This window comes from Vicugna pacos, chromosome 6 (assembly GCF_048564905.1).
Source record: "Vicugna pacos chromosome 6, VicPac4, whole genome shotgun sequence".
Classification (NCBI taxonomy): Eukaryota; Metazoa; Chordata; class Mammalia; order Artiodactyla; family Camelidae; genus Vicugna; species Vicugna pacos.
In genome coordinates, this window is record NC_132992.1 from 56,892,632 (window position 1) to 56,906,373 (window position 13,742).

Here is a 13,742-nt window from a genome sequence, read left to right on the forward strand (position 1 = left end):
TAATCGCACTTTCACTCATTGGTTTGCTCATTGTACAAACATTAGGAAAAAAATGCATACCTTGTGCCAGGATCTGTGTGCAAGGCCCAGGCAAAACAGAGAGAAACAAAGCACAGTCCATGCCCTCAAGGAGCTGGCAGGTTAAACAAATATTTGTGATTCAGTGTGTGTCAATAGAGGTGCTGCAAAGAGGGGCTGAAATGCCACCTGGGGGTGGGGGAGGCGGGGGGAAGAGCGGCACAGGGTAGATTAATGAGCTGAATCCTGAGCAATAAGTAGGCATTTTCTAAATGCAGAGAAGGCAAAATGGGAACAGCCTGTGCAAAAGGGAGGACATATGGAGTGTTAGAACTTGTTCAGTGAGAGGCCTCCACAGGCTAAAGATGATCCATTGGGATTCAAAAAGAAAACAGCATGACTTCTCACCTTTATTTATTTCTATGTGAAAATAAGCTCTACTAATATTCAGTATATGATTGGTAGTTGGCCATATGTAATAAATCTCTAAAATATTCCGCTGGTTGTGGGCTCTAAAATGCCTTACTAAAAAGGGGTGCTCACCACCAAATTCATTTGGCTGCCACTCCAGGAGTGGTAGAACCAGGAATTGAGTTCATGGCCCCCAACTCCCCCTGCAACAGAGCCAACAGGAGTCGAGATAATGATGTTTCTTTTGGTCCTGGGTACCTCAAAATATAGGTAGAATGCTTAGAGTGCTTGTTTAAAAAGGGCAGATTTCCAGGCCTGTTTCAGATCAACAGAGTCAGGTACTTTCAGGAATAAGACCCAACAACCTGTGTGTGTAACAAGCTCCCCAGGGGATGCTTATTGCCTGAGTCTGTTCAGGCTGCCATAACAAAACACCACATGCTTGGTTGTTTAAACAACAGAAATGCATTTTCTCAAAGTTCTGGAGTCTGGAAAGTCTAATCTCAAGGTTCCATCAGGGTTTGATTTCTGGTGAGGGCTCTCTTCTTGGCTTGTAGATGGCGACCTTCTCCCTGTGTCCTCACATGGTGGAGAAGGAGCACTGGTGTTTCCTCCTCTTCTTTTTTTAATTAAGTATAGTTGATGTACAATATTATATGTTATAAGTGTACAGTATAGTGATTCACAGTTTTTAAAGGTTATACTCCATTTGTGGTGCTTATGAATATTGGCTATATTCTCTGATTGTATTCTTGTAGCTTATTTTATGCATAATAATTTGTACTTCCTAATCCCCTACCCCTGTGTTCCTCCTCCCTCTTCCCTCTCCTCACTGGTTTGTTCTCTATAACTGTGAATCTGCTTCTTTTTTGTTATATTTACTAGTTTGTTATTTTTTTTAGAATCTACGTATAAGTGATACCATAGAGTATTTGTCTTTCTCTGTCTGACTTATTTCGCTTAGCATAATACCCTCCAAGACCATCCACATTGCTGCAAATGGCAAATTTTCATTCTTTTTAATGGCTGAGTAGTATTTCACTGTATATATACACTATGTCTTCTTTATCCATACATCTGTTGATGGACACATAGGTTGCTTCCATATCTTGGCAATTATAAATAGTGCTGCTGTGAACATTGGGGTGCATGCATCTTTTCCAATTAGTGTTTTTATTTCTTTTTCAGATATATACCCAGGAGTAGCAGCTTTATGGATCAGGGCTTCATCCATGTGACCTCATTTAACCTTAATCACCTCCTTGAAGCCCTTATCTCTAATACAGCAATACAGTCACATGAAGTGGGGGACAGGGGTAGGGGGTGGGGTTAGGGCTTCAACATATGCCTCTTGTTGGGGAACACCGTTCAGTCCATAGCATTTATGTTCACTGATGTTTGAGAACCACTGCTCTAGTCTAATCAATAAATAAACGTAAAGTCAGTGATGGTTTCTGATGTTAGTCCCTTTTTCCTAAATCTGAACCCAGAGGAAGAACCAGAGGAATGAGGGATTTCCAGTTCCCACCTTGCTTTCCAGACTAGTGCTGTTTAATAGAAAAGTATTGGGGTGGGGGGCAACATTACAAATCACATATGTAACTTAAGATTTTCTAGCAGCCACATTGAAACAACGGTAAAAAGAAAGAGGTGAAATTAATTTTAGTAATTATTTAGTGTAATCCAATATATCTAAAACATTATCAATTCAACATAAAATCAATATATTAGACTTATTAATGAAATATTTTATAGTTTTTGTACTAAATCTTTGAAATCCTGTGTGTATTATTTTACACTTACAGCACATCTGAATTCAAACTAGCCAGATTTCAGATGTTCAGTGACCACGGGTGGCCAGTGGCTACCATATTGGACAGTCGGTGCTAGATTATTACAACCTTCAATTCAGTGCTTGAGGAAGCAGAGCAGACAAGGTGTGTTGCCAACATGTTGTACAAGCAGCATCATTTCTAAGAGAGGCTTTATGATTATGATTAGCCCAGAAACGTTTCTGTTAACACGACTCTCCTCTAACCAGCAGCCTAAGATGTCAGGTTTGTGGAGGGAACAGAAGCTGACGGCTCATCCTAGCTGTGGAAGAAACTGTCACCGTTCAGTGTTCTGTTTACCATTTACGTAAGAAATCACAAGCTGCCAGGGCTGGCTGATAACTGAGCCAGGCTGACTGGATGTTAGTTTGCCCTTAAATGAAAACTGAGCTGCATTTGATTTATCGCCCTCAGCTGTCACTTCTCACCTCGGCTGAACCTTTCCCAAGACCACAATAAATGTCACTTCAAAGGTTCAGAACTGGATTTCAGCTGTGAAGAGCGTATTAGTCCTGAAACAGTCTCTTTCAAACAGAGCGGCGTCTGCCGTCAGTGTTGGGGGTGGGGAGAACATATGGAGAAAGTTCCTTGAATTTTATAGGATGAAGAAAGCATTAGGCTAATCATTAGGTTAACTTTATCCATATCCCACAGACCAAGTTTGGGATCCTTCAGGGTTATAGGCACATTACTGGTGCTAAGAAGTGTCTCCGGACCCACTACAGCCAGATGCTTCTAGTTACTTTGAAGACAACAAATTCTTGTCTTGTTGGAGGAAATGGGGGTGTGTGGCTGGAAAACAGAAATTTGGTGAGGAGGGCATGAAAGATGACCCTCATATATTTGAGGGCTTTTTGGAAGAGGAATTAGACTCATTCTGTATAGTCAAAAAGGGCAGAATGAGAACACCTTTTTAATTCAATACAAAGAAGTGTTTTTAATGAGAGTACGGCATCCTTAATAAGACCCAGACATTAGACAGAAAACGTTTATCACATACCTACTTTGGGTCAAGCATGGTCACATGTATCATTTCAATTAAATTTTGCAACATTCCTGCAAGGTGGGTGTTACTACCTCATTCCAAATGTGGCATCCCACTGCTCCAAGGCTACGGCTACAGCCATGAGGGTGAGGGAGGCATTTATCTGCCCCATGCCTGGAACCTGCTGAATGCTCAGCTTTCTGGAGCAGACTTTATGCCCCAGACAGGAAATCAAATGTAAATGTCATCTGCTTTCTGTGCTGGATTGGAAAGGACACAGCTTGTCTGTCCTGTACAGTGGAATTTGAATTTAGCTAATGAGAGAAACGCATTAACACAGCGTGTACGAAGTTGCAAAACGTTTTTATTTAAACCAGTAGTACCTCTCTCCCATTCTCACCAGTGATAATGTGTGCCATGGCAGAGTCTAAATTCTTTTCTCTATGTGCATTTAAGATTTTTACTATCCTGTACTATTTGTCCAGAATCAGTCTTTTTTGCTAAGATATATCTTGTCTATGAAAGAACATGTTACTGACCCTCCAGAGTTGGTCCCTAACTAGGGTCCTCCTGCCCTGTGCTGCTCCAGTCAATAGAAGGAGACCGAGACTGAGTTCTCAGGTTCAGAAGCAAAGGAAAGCTTTGTTCTTTGATCAAAGAATGGAGAGGTGCGGTGGGAGCCTGGGCTCTAGAGCACCTGCTCTCCTGGACAGGCTGGGGGTGGGGTGGGGGCTGCGTCAGCGGGGGTGGGGGTGGGGGTGGGGTGGGGCTGGAGTTCTCGCGAGGTGGGCGCAGCTGCGCAGCTCAGGCTCCAGCGCGCAGTGCCTGACCCCAGTGTCTCTGGAGGCGGCCGGTCGCCACCGCCATCTTGAATTGAGTGTGGTGTGTAGCGTCTCTGCACGCGGCCCCCAGCTGAGGTGTCAGTGTGGCCGTTTGGCACCAGGAACTGTGGTCTGAAGTGCCAAGCGCAAGGGCTCTGCACGCGACCTCTTATGAGCAAGAGAAACTAGATGAAGCACAAAGAAGGAGGTTAGACCTTATCACCTAGATTCCATCTTATTTTTCCCGGGGACCCTGGGGGACTTTGCCGGTGACAGGTATGCTCAGAATGCAGTTCAAAAACGGATACTGGTTTTTCTTTTGTTGTACCCACAGAACGTGTGGTGACTCAAGCTCCCGTCCATCTCTCGTGGCATGAAGCGGAGCATAAATAACTGTACATGATATGACCGTATAATGAGATATCAAATGGCTGATACACTCGGGTACTTACCGCGCCTCAGGCATCGTTCACAGGGCTGGGTGGGTCCTAGCTCGTTGTTGCTGACATCTCTTCCACAGAGTGGACGCTGTTATCACCCCCGCTTTATAGAAGAGGAAACTGAGGCACAGGGAGATCACAGAACTTGCCCAGGGTTGCGCAAGTAGTGCGAGGCAGAGTCAGGATGGGAAGCGGTGGGTCTCACACAGCCACCGGAAGCAGAAGGGCTGTGTTGTCTCCTGCTGTGGCAGAGCTTAATTTTCCTCCTACTTCGCCAGCAAACAAGCACACTGGGAGGCCCTCATGTATGGTAACCTCGTGGCTCTGAGCGCTTGAAATGAGGCTTGTCCAAACTGACGAGGTAAAACAAGTTCCGGATTTTTAAGGACTTAGCATGAGAAAAAGGACGCAAAAGATCTCTGTTCTTTGCCCACTCATTTGTTCATTCTTTCATTCAGTACATCCTGGCACCGGCGGTGGGATGAGGTGGCCAACCAGATAGATCTGGTTTCTGTTCTCATGTAGGTAAATATTCTGGAAGGCCTGGTGGGCTGGGGGGTGGGAACTGGACCCTAAGAAATGATTATGTAAGTAGTCAGTGAATTACCATCACTCTTGTTCAATAGGAGGAGGGGTTTGCTGTGGGAGATTACACGAAGGGCGCCTAACCCTTGGGGACTGCTTAATAAATATTATTCATTAAGTAAATATTTGTTGAGTGAAAGAATGAATCTGGGGGACGAGAAGAAGTCCCTGAGGAAATAACTTTCAGATAGTTCTGAAGAAGGAGGGAGTTAGGTGAAGTCTTAGGGGCGTCTGCCGTGGTCACAGACCTGCTATGCAGGTGGCTTTGGCCGGCTCTCCCTTTATATCAGGGACAGTTGTCTTTGGCCAGGTTTCAGTGGCACAGCTGTGCCCAGGGATTTTAGGGGTAGGGGGAGGCACGGAGAGCTGTGGTCACAGGCACGGAGGTGGGGGGGGTGTCTCAGGGAGCCTGCAGGAGGGTGGCACCTGCCCCCCTCCTCCAGCAGAACCCAGCACCCCCAGCACCCCCCAGCACGCAGACTCAGTTTCTCCCACGTGACGGCTTCATGTCCCTCTCCCTTTCCTCTTGGCCCCCACCAGTTTGCCTCTGCAGCATTTATTTCCCTTTATTGCACAATCCATTCGACAGGTTTTTATTTTGTTGTTGTTTCTCCCCAGTGTAAATGAGAACTTCAGTTGGGAGAATGACATATCTTTTGTGGCCCTAGAGGACAAAATGTTCCCAATTTCTTCCCCCTGAGCAGTTTCCGTTTCTGTGGCAAGTAACCACTGAGTGCTTATTCCTGTCGATAGCAGTGTGGCAGTGTGGATGTGAGGAGGGCAGGGGAGGAGAGCCCTGGGCTCAGTGGCTGGGTGCCGGGTGGCCGGAGTCTGCTGCCTGTAACCTGCCCCATGTGAGGGGGAGCTGGAGCAGTCTGGGCCAGGGCAAGAGGGCAGCTTTGGACAGCTGGGAGGAATGCTAGGCGTCTGCCCTTGGGCTTTAGGCTGTGCTGAGCCTCACCCCTGTGCAGCCCCTGGGGGAGTTGAGTCTTGGATGGGTTTTCTTCGGTTCTTTGCATACCTGACCCCAGGTTGCCAAGTTACCCAATGAGCCAGGAAACAATAAAACCACCATAAACCCAGCTGGGTGTGATTTTACTGGGTTCTGAGTCTGTATATCAAGCCTGGATTTTATGTTGGGCTTGAACACAAAGAGGGCTATCCCAGGGTGGGTAGCAGTGTTGCTGGGGATATTCCGCACCACGCCCTGAACGTACCAGGAACCCAATAATATTTGTAAATCAATGAATAAGAATTTGCCGTAAGGAATACCACTTTTAGTTAATTTTCTGTTCATGTACTACCTAGGTGGAAAGTCAATCCAGCAGTGCATTATAATGTGGTTTGGTAAACACTGTGTAGCTTTGCTCTAGGATTTTCCTAAAAACCCAACTGGCTCTCAGTTTGGCTCCTTGTCTCTGAAGTCTCTTCCTGTTCCAAGATTCTGTGATTCTTTGAAACATGCCTGGTCAGGGACAGGCTTCTGACCTGGAGGAGTGTTGTATTCAAGGCTTTGTGTCTACCTAGTGGTGACTACTGCTTCTTTATAGCACAGTGTTTCAATTTCAGCACTGTTGTCATTGGGGCTGGATAATTCCTTGTGGCAGGGACCATTCTGTGCATTGTAAGATGTTTTAGCAGCATCCCTGGCCTCTATTCATCACATGCCAGTAGCACCTCCTTATCCTGCCCAAGTGGTAAAAAGCAAAGATGTTTCCAGACATTGTCCAATGTCCCCTAGGGGGCAAAACTGCCCCTGCTGGAGAACCAGTGCTCTACAGGAATAAAGTGAGACAGCAGTGCAGGCTGTATGAAAAAGCCCATTGTGCAAAAGCAGTTTCTGCTGGAATATATCATACCGTATGCAGGGTTTGTGGATTTATCTTCCCAAGGCATTTAATTTGGCATGTATTAAAATTGCCTGTCATCTCCTAGTGCCCACCTATTGGGGTGGGGGGTGTTGGGAAGGAGGGTCCCTTGCAGCACAGCGTGGCTCTAGGGGTGGATAACTGGACACAGATGACATCTATTCGCTCCATTGCTCTTCTGTCCACACCCCTCTCCTCTATTCCTTGTGTAAAGCAGGGGTTCTAAACCCTGCATGCTCACTAAAATCACCTGGGGATCTTTTCCAAAATTCACATGCCTAGCTCCACTGCCAGGGGTTCAACTGAGTTGGTGGAGGCTGGGACATGGGTTTTTTTCTAAAACTGTTCAGGTGATTTAACTGTGCAGCCAGGTCTGGGAGCCCCAGAGGTAGCAAAGACCAGTTTTAGCTGGCCAAACTTCTCTGAGTTTACTGTTGATGGAGTTGGGGATAATAATAGCTCGCTTCTGTGGTGACAAGTAAAGGAGGTAACATCTGAAAGAAGGTCTTGTTGTAAGGTGCATAGTAAGTGCTCAGTAAATGCCCTCTCCTTTTGGGTCTGCCTTCCCTGAGCTACTTTTCTTGTACCGTCTCCCCTCTGGTCCCACCAGATCTGGGGCACTCTTCCTGTGGCTGATGTGAGATTGGCTCTCTCCACTCGATATGAAATCACTTTAGTCTCCTGCACCTGGAAAGAACTGGTTTCTGCACATTTTTGAGGCACTTGGGCCACAGCTGAGACTCAGAGGGCTCTCCGAGTATACTCCAGGAGAAGGTTATTAGAGGGGCCAACAGTGAGCTTCCGGGGGAACCAAGAGAACCCATTCCCAGCCAGGAGTGTACCTCAATCACAGCCTGGTTTTTTGTTTTTTGTTTTTTTCACATTTTATTTATTTTTTATTTTTTATGGGGAGGTAGACGTTTGGGCAGAGCCTGTATGTTAGTAAGCCCAAGTCCCACAGGTCAACAGAAGGTGTTGTGAAAAGGAGAGGTTCCCTTCATTCTTTCACTCGTTTATTCTTTTAAATTGTTTTCTCCTTAAAGGGCCCCCTGCAGATGCAGGCCCCTGGAATTGGAACAATGCCTTGGTTATGTTTAACTAGAGAGTGATAAATACCTTTGGAAAGAACGCTCTCATGTAAGGCTCTTGGCCCCCATGGAGGCTGCTGACCAGCCACAATGTTTAACCAGGGTCAAAGGGCTCCTGCTAACATCTGGTCTGTGCTCGAGCTTTAGAAAATCCCACCATTCAGTTAAGCAGAAATTTGTCATCACAGATATATTAGCATGAAGCAACCTTGTAAATAAGTACAAATGTTACATGCCCACCAAATTATTTCCCTAGTTCATTCTCTTCCCCTGGAATGCAGTGCTTGTAAAATGTATTAGGTGAATGTTCTTCTGTGGTTTGCCAGAAAAAGGTAACCCTGGGCAGGTGATTTGTAGCCAGAAACTGTCCACAGAGTCTTTGACCTTGCTAAGAAACATATTCTGGACATTTCAGCAGACCAGTGGTACAACCAGGGGTGATTTTCCTGAAGGGGTACATACAGCAATGCCGGGGAACATCTGATTGTCACAACTAGGGGAGGATGCTACTGACATCTAGTGAGTAGAGGCCAGGGATTCTGCTAACCATCCTGCAAGGCGCAGGACAGGCCTTCCCAACAAAGAATTATCTGGTCCAAAAATGTCAGTAGCTTTGAGGTTGAGAAACCGTGCTTTAGGCCAACGAATGTCCAGTGCTGGCTCTGTGCTCACTGGGATGGGAAGTCCAAGTGTTTCTTTCCAGCCAAATCCTGCCTCTCACTTGCTGAAACAGCCTGCTCAGGCTGGTGATGGTCATGGTCAGAGCTGCGCACATTGTGGCCAAACAATATGGTGACAGCTGTACTCATGACTGTTTCATTAATGCTTACTCTGTGCCCATCCAGAGCTGGGCCCCTTATATACATTATCTCACTGAATTCTCACAACAGTCCCAGGTCATATAGATGAGGGAGCAGAGCCTCAGACAAGTGAAATTGCCTAGTCAGGTCTGCATGGCTAGTAAGCAAAGGAATCAGGGTTTGTACCCAGGTCTCGTCCCTCCAGAGCTGGGGTTGCCTGTTCCCAAGAAACACAAGGGGAAAGGTAGTGGCTCAGTGTCTGGATTCTTCCATTCACCTTTGGGATGGAATGTTGCCCAAGAATTTGTCTTCCCCCTGTTCAGCTAACTGGTAATTGGATGAAGTCTTCACTTTTGTAACTTTTTAACCTTCCCTTGATTCATTTTTCCTGACTAGTGATTTTGGCCAGTACCCTTTCATAAGTAACAGCAATATCATGTCACACAATGGGCAGAGTAATGTGCCTGAATTTCTCAATTTGCAGGCTAGGTACGCTGCAGTGGGCTTTGTGTCCTCTGGCGCCTCCAGATGGTCCTTATCCGGCCGGGATGACAGTGCTCCTGTCTGCATCAGCTGTGAGCACATGGAAGCTCAGAGGCCCTCCCAGCTCCCACGCCTGGTGTCTGTGAAGACTCTTGTCAACCCATCTGCCGGTGCAACTCTGAGACCCCTCTGGGCAGCTATGGAGAAGTCCCACCGGTACCAAGATACGTGGGTAGCCAGGCCAGATACTTAATTCCAGGACAAGTTCTGGCAACTAGGTATGTCACACAGCTTCTTTGGGTCTTAGTTTCTGTATCTGAATACAAGGAGCTGTACTCTTTGCACTTTTTTATCTCTATAATTCTATGGCTGAAGGCAGAGAGAAATTTGAGGTCCAATCTAAGAAATAAAGGGGAAGGAGAAACTCCAGAGAGATTTTTATTTGCCAAATCAGATAGGATGCAGAAACTTCAGACTAGGGCTCCCATGTTTAGACTTCAGTAAGTTTCTCCTACTCCTGCAATTTCCCACCTTCATTATTTTGTTTTCTCTTTGTTCGATTTGCAGAAAACCCTGAAAGTGGGTGTGAATAAGAGGGAAGGAGGCAGACTAATTCCGGGACCCTCAAAAACACTATCCCTTAGATCTAACTTCATGTTTGCTGCTTCCTGGAGTCTGTCTCTTGGAGAAGGCCAGAGGAATTCTTCTCTAGTTCTTCTGGCTAAACACCCCTGAGTAAATTCTCTCTCTGCCTCCACCATATACTTTGGTCTGGCTCCTTGCACCCCTCCCCTCACAACCATAGCCTGTTTACAGAGAACAGAATCTGCCTCTGTTCACAGGCCATGTCACATAGGCAAGCATGGTGTGACCCTGTCCTGCCTGAATCCTGCTGACAGGTGGGGGGCTGCACCTCACCTGAGTGGGGGTCCTTAGTAGCAGCCTGGCCAGTGAACAAGGTCAAACAGATCCCCTCTCTGGGGAAAATGTGAGTTAGCAGCCACAGTGGTGAGCAGGGAGCACTAAGGCTAAAAGATCCTCTCAGGTCAGGGGCTGGGATGAACATTAATGTGACAGTTCATTTTCTAGGCGAGGACATTGGAAGATGAAAGATGCTCTTTGAGGGTTAAGATTTGCATTCATGACAGAACCTAGGAAAGCCTGGATGGGCCACTTCTGGTCCTGATCATCTGCTGTGCTGGCTGTGTTGGGGTGGGCAAAACAAATGAGACCGGCCCCGGCACGGGTGATGTCGGCTGAGAGGCACAGCTATTAGAGGAGGCTCCAACAGGATTTGTTTTCTAACTTGTGCTCTTTTGCTTGAAAGTCTCTTAGTACAAGTGGGAATTTGGATTTCAGGAGGACAAGTGCAAATGTAAAATCCATTCTTTAAAGCCCAGCTTGGAGCAGACCCCAGGCAAAATTGGGATGCCTGTGAAGTTGGCTTTCTGGTTCCATGAGGCCCTTCTTTCTCTGTTCTTCCATCTATACCCTCAGCACCACAGCCACCTTTCCCCTTTACAAAACTTCTGTATATTGTAAAGTAAAAAAATGACTTAACATATGACTAAGTGAAAGGAACTGAACTGAAAAGGCTACACGCTGTGTGATCCAGCACTATGACATTCTAGAAAAGGCAAAACTATGGAGACAGTGAAAAGATCAGGGGTCGCCAGGGGTTGGGGGCACAGAAGGGAGGGGAGAATGGGTGAAGCACAGAGGATCTTTAGAGTAGTGAAAATACTCTGTATGATACTTTCATGATGCATACATGTCATACATTTGTTGCCACCCATAGAACACACCGAGAGTGAGCCTGGGTGTAAGGTACTGTTTTGGTGATGTTCTGTCAATGTATGCTCATCACTTGTAACAAATGTACCGCTCTGGTAGGGGATCTTGATAATGCGGGAGGCTGTGCTTGTGTGGGCAGGGGTATATGGAAAATCTCTGTGCTTTCCTCCAAATTTTGCTATGTATCTAAAACTGCTCTAAAAAAAACTTAAAGAAAACAAAGCCAAAACCAATTAACCAAATAAAATGGCTGTTGAGACAGTGTTACTTATACTACTAGACAATTTTACCATTGAAGACAAATAGCTTTAAACCAAAGAAAAAGTTGCAATTGTGTAGCACAAGGAACTGCACATCACACTAAAAACAGCATTTATTCAGCACCTCTGTAAACTCAGCAACTATGGTTGACGTTGTTGCTTCCTAACCCATCAGTCATTCTACATCAACTCCTCCTTCTTGCTGGCAGAGCCCTAATGTCCCTTTGACCCCTCCTCCTTGTGTGTTCCAAGGAGGTGACTGTACCCTGGTAGCAGGAAGGACATGTTGCTTTGACCTAAGCCAGTCATGGTACCTGGATTCCTATTGTCAGGGATTGGTTTAGATATGGAATGCAATGCACACCTGGCTAGTGAGACATAAGGGGGCTTCTGGGAAAGGTTTTCTTCCTTGATATAAAGAATACCTTGGGGGAGAATCTGCTCTCCTGCTTTCCTGCCAGTTATTGTTGCATGATGTGGTGCTGCTTGGATTGTCTTCTGCCATCTACATCCATCATGGGAGACACGCTGCAGATGGCATAGCAGAACATGGAGAGTATGCATGAGTCCTTGATGACATAAAACAACCCTGATTAACCAACCTTGGAACAGTCCCCAATTTTGAACTTCTTATTTTAATTCCTTAATTAAAAAAATACTTTTAGTGGGTTCTTCTGTTATTTGGAGCTGAAAGCATCCCAATGACTGCCATGCTGCATGCTTTATATAGATCATCTCATGTGATCCTCACAACTGTATAATGACGAGAAGATTGTGCTTTAGAGACCTTAAATAGCTTTCTCCAAATACACACAAGCAGCAAGTGGGGCCTCAAGTCCAGACAACTGCCTTCAAAAAGCCTGGCTCTTAACCACTATGGTTAAAAAACTGTCTCTTGCCTCTTCTTCCTTCTGGGCCCCCCTTAAGGAAATCTTTTAACCTTGCTGGCCTCAATCTTCTCACCTGTGAAGAAAGAGACTGGGTGGTCTCAAATGTCCTTCCCAATTCTAAAATTCTAGGAATAAAATTCAAGCTCTCAAATCCTTGCTCCCTTATGGAGACTAAGTCCAAGCATCTCTGCAAGAACGGGGGTCTGTATTTAGTTGGCTCCATGGATGGAGATAAGTTAATCCAACTCTGAATACCATTAGCGGAAAAGACATTGGTTGTTACCTATCAGGTGGATCAGTCAAAGTCATGTACCAGGAAGAGCCTGGTAAGAGTCCCTGCTACCTTCATGGCTGCCAGCTGGAGCTACCACCTTGCTGGACACAAGAGGCCCTTGCTGGTGGCCTCAGAACAAATTCTAATCTTTCATTTGCTCGTGGGTAAAAATCTCCGGTGGAAATATTTAGGTCAATTGGACTTAAGTTGGATGCCCTGGTTGCCAGGGGCTGGGAATCCAAGTCCAGGTTGAGTTCCCCCTAAAGCAACACCAAAACAAGGATTTGAGTGCAAGTGGCAATTTTGGGAGGTGATCCAAGGAAACAATGGGAGAGAGTGGGAAAGTCAGATAGGGAGGGACTGAAGCAATAAAGGGTATATTATCAAGCAAGTTACCCTCATGGGCAACTAGAACATACCCTGCTGGGGAGTTTTGGGAGACAGTGTAGACAATGCATCTCAGAGCTATGCCACTGATGGGCAAGGGAGGTAGGATAGTTACCCATCAACCCTGGCCGTTGTTAGCTGAGGGCTGACAGGCAGGAGGTGCAATGTGCATTTCCTGCTACTCCCCGCTCGTCTTGCATCCCGGGTTTGCAAAGTGAGGTCTGGGGGCAGAAGAAGACCTCAGACAGTGAGTCATGGGAGCTGGAGATTGGAAACCTAAGCACCAAATTTTGCCATGCATCTAAAACTGCTCTAAAAAAACTTAAAGAAAACAAAGCCAAAACCAATTAACCAAACAACATGGCTATTGAGACAGTGTTACTTATAGTGCCTCTTACCACCATTTACACAAACACAGGAAAAAATTTCAGAAACTGAGCTGCAGCCATGATCAACATCTGTCATGGGGTCCTTGCGAAATCATGTCGGGGGGCAGCCACACTGTTGGGGGCCCCTACAGCCCACAGAGACCTGGGTCCTCTGCGAGCCCCCAAAACTGAGGCCCACACATTCAGTAGAAATACAGCCCATTCAGGCTCTGGTATCTCATGGCTTCCCATGTGTCATGTCCTCTCTTGTGGGACCATGAGCTCCTCGAGGGTAGATACCGTTTTTGATGATTTTCACTCCTCTGTCTCTTACCAGTTGCATTCTTTACGATGTTACGCATATAGCAGCCACTAATATGTTTAATAATTGAATTCAATATTTGTACAAATATTATTAATAGTCTATATGTGTTGATC

The 13,742-nt window shown here is 45.9% G+C and overlaps 1 protein-coding gene across 10 annotated transcripts in view; it reads left to right on the forward strand.

The window, feature by feature from the left end:
• Window positions 1-4,134: 4,134 nt before the first annotated feature.
• The window catches only part of PELI2 (pellino E3 ubiquitin protein ligase family member 2), a 482,489-nt gene continuing 472,881 nt past the window's right edge, over window positions 4,135-13,742 (forward strand). For 8 of the 10 annotated variants that reach the window (XM_072963099.1, XM_072963110.1, XM_072963102.1 and 5 more), the window contains exons 1-2: window positions 4,135-4,275; window positions 9,333-9,609. The gene's annotated coding sequence lies outside the window, so the exon portion shown is untranslated. Of the gene's footprint in view, window positions 4,276-4,303; window positions 4,344-9,332; window positions 9,610-13,742 lie in introns of those variants that run through there. The other 2 variants (XM_072963104.1, XM_072963103.1) reach the window with 2 other exon arrangements.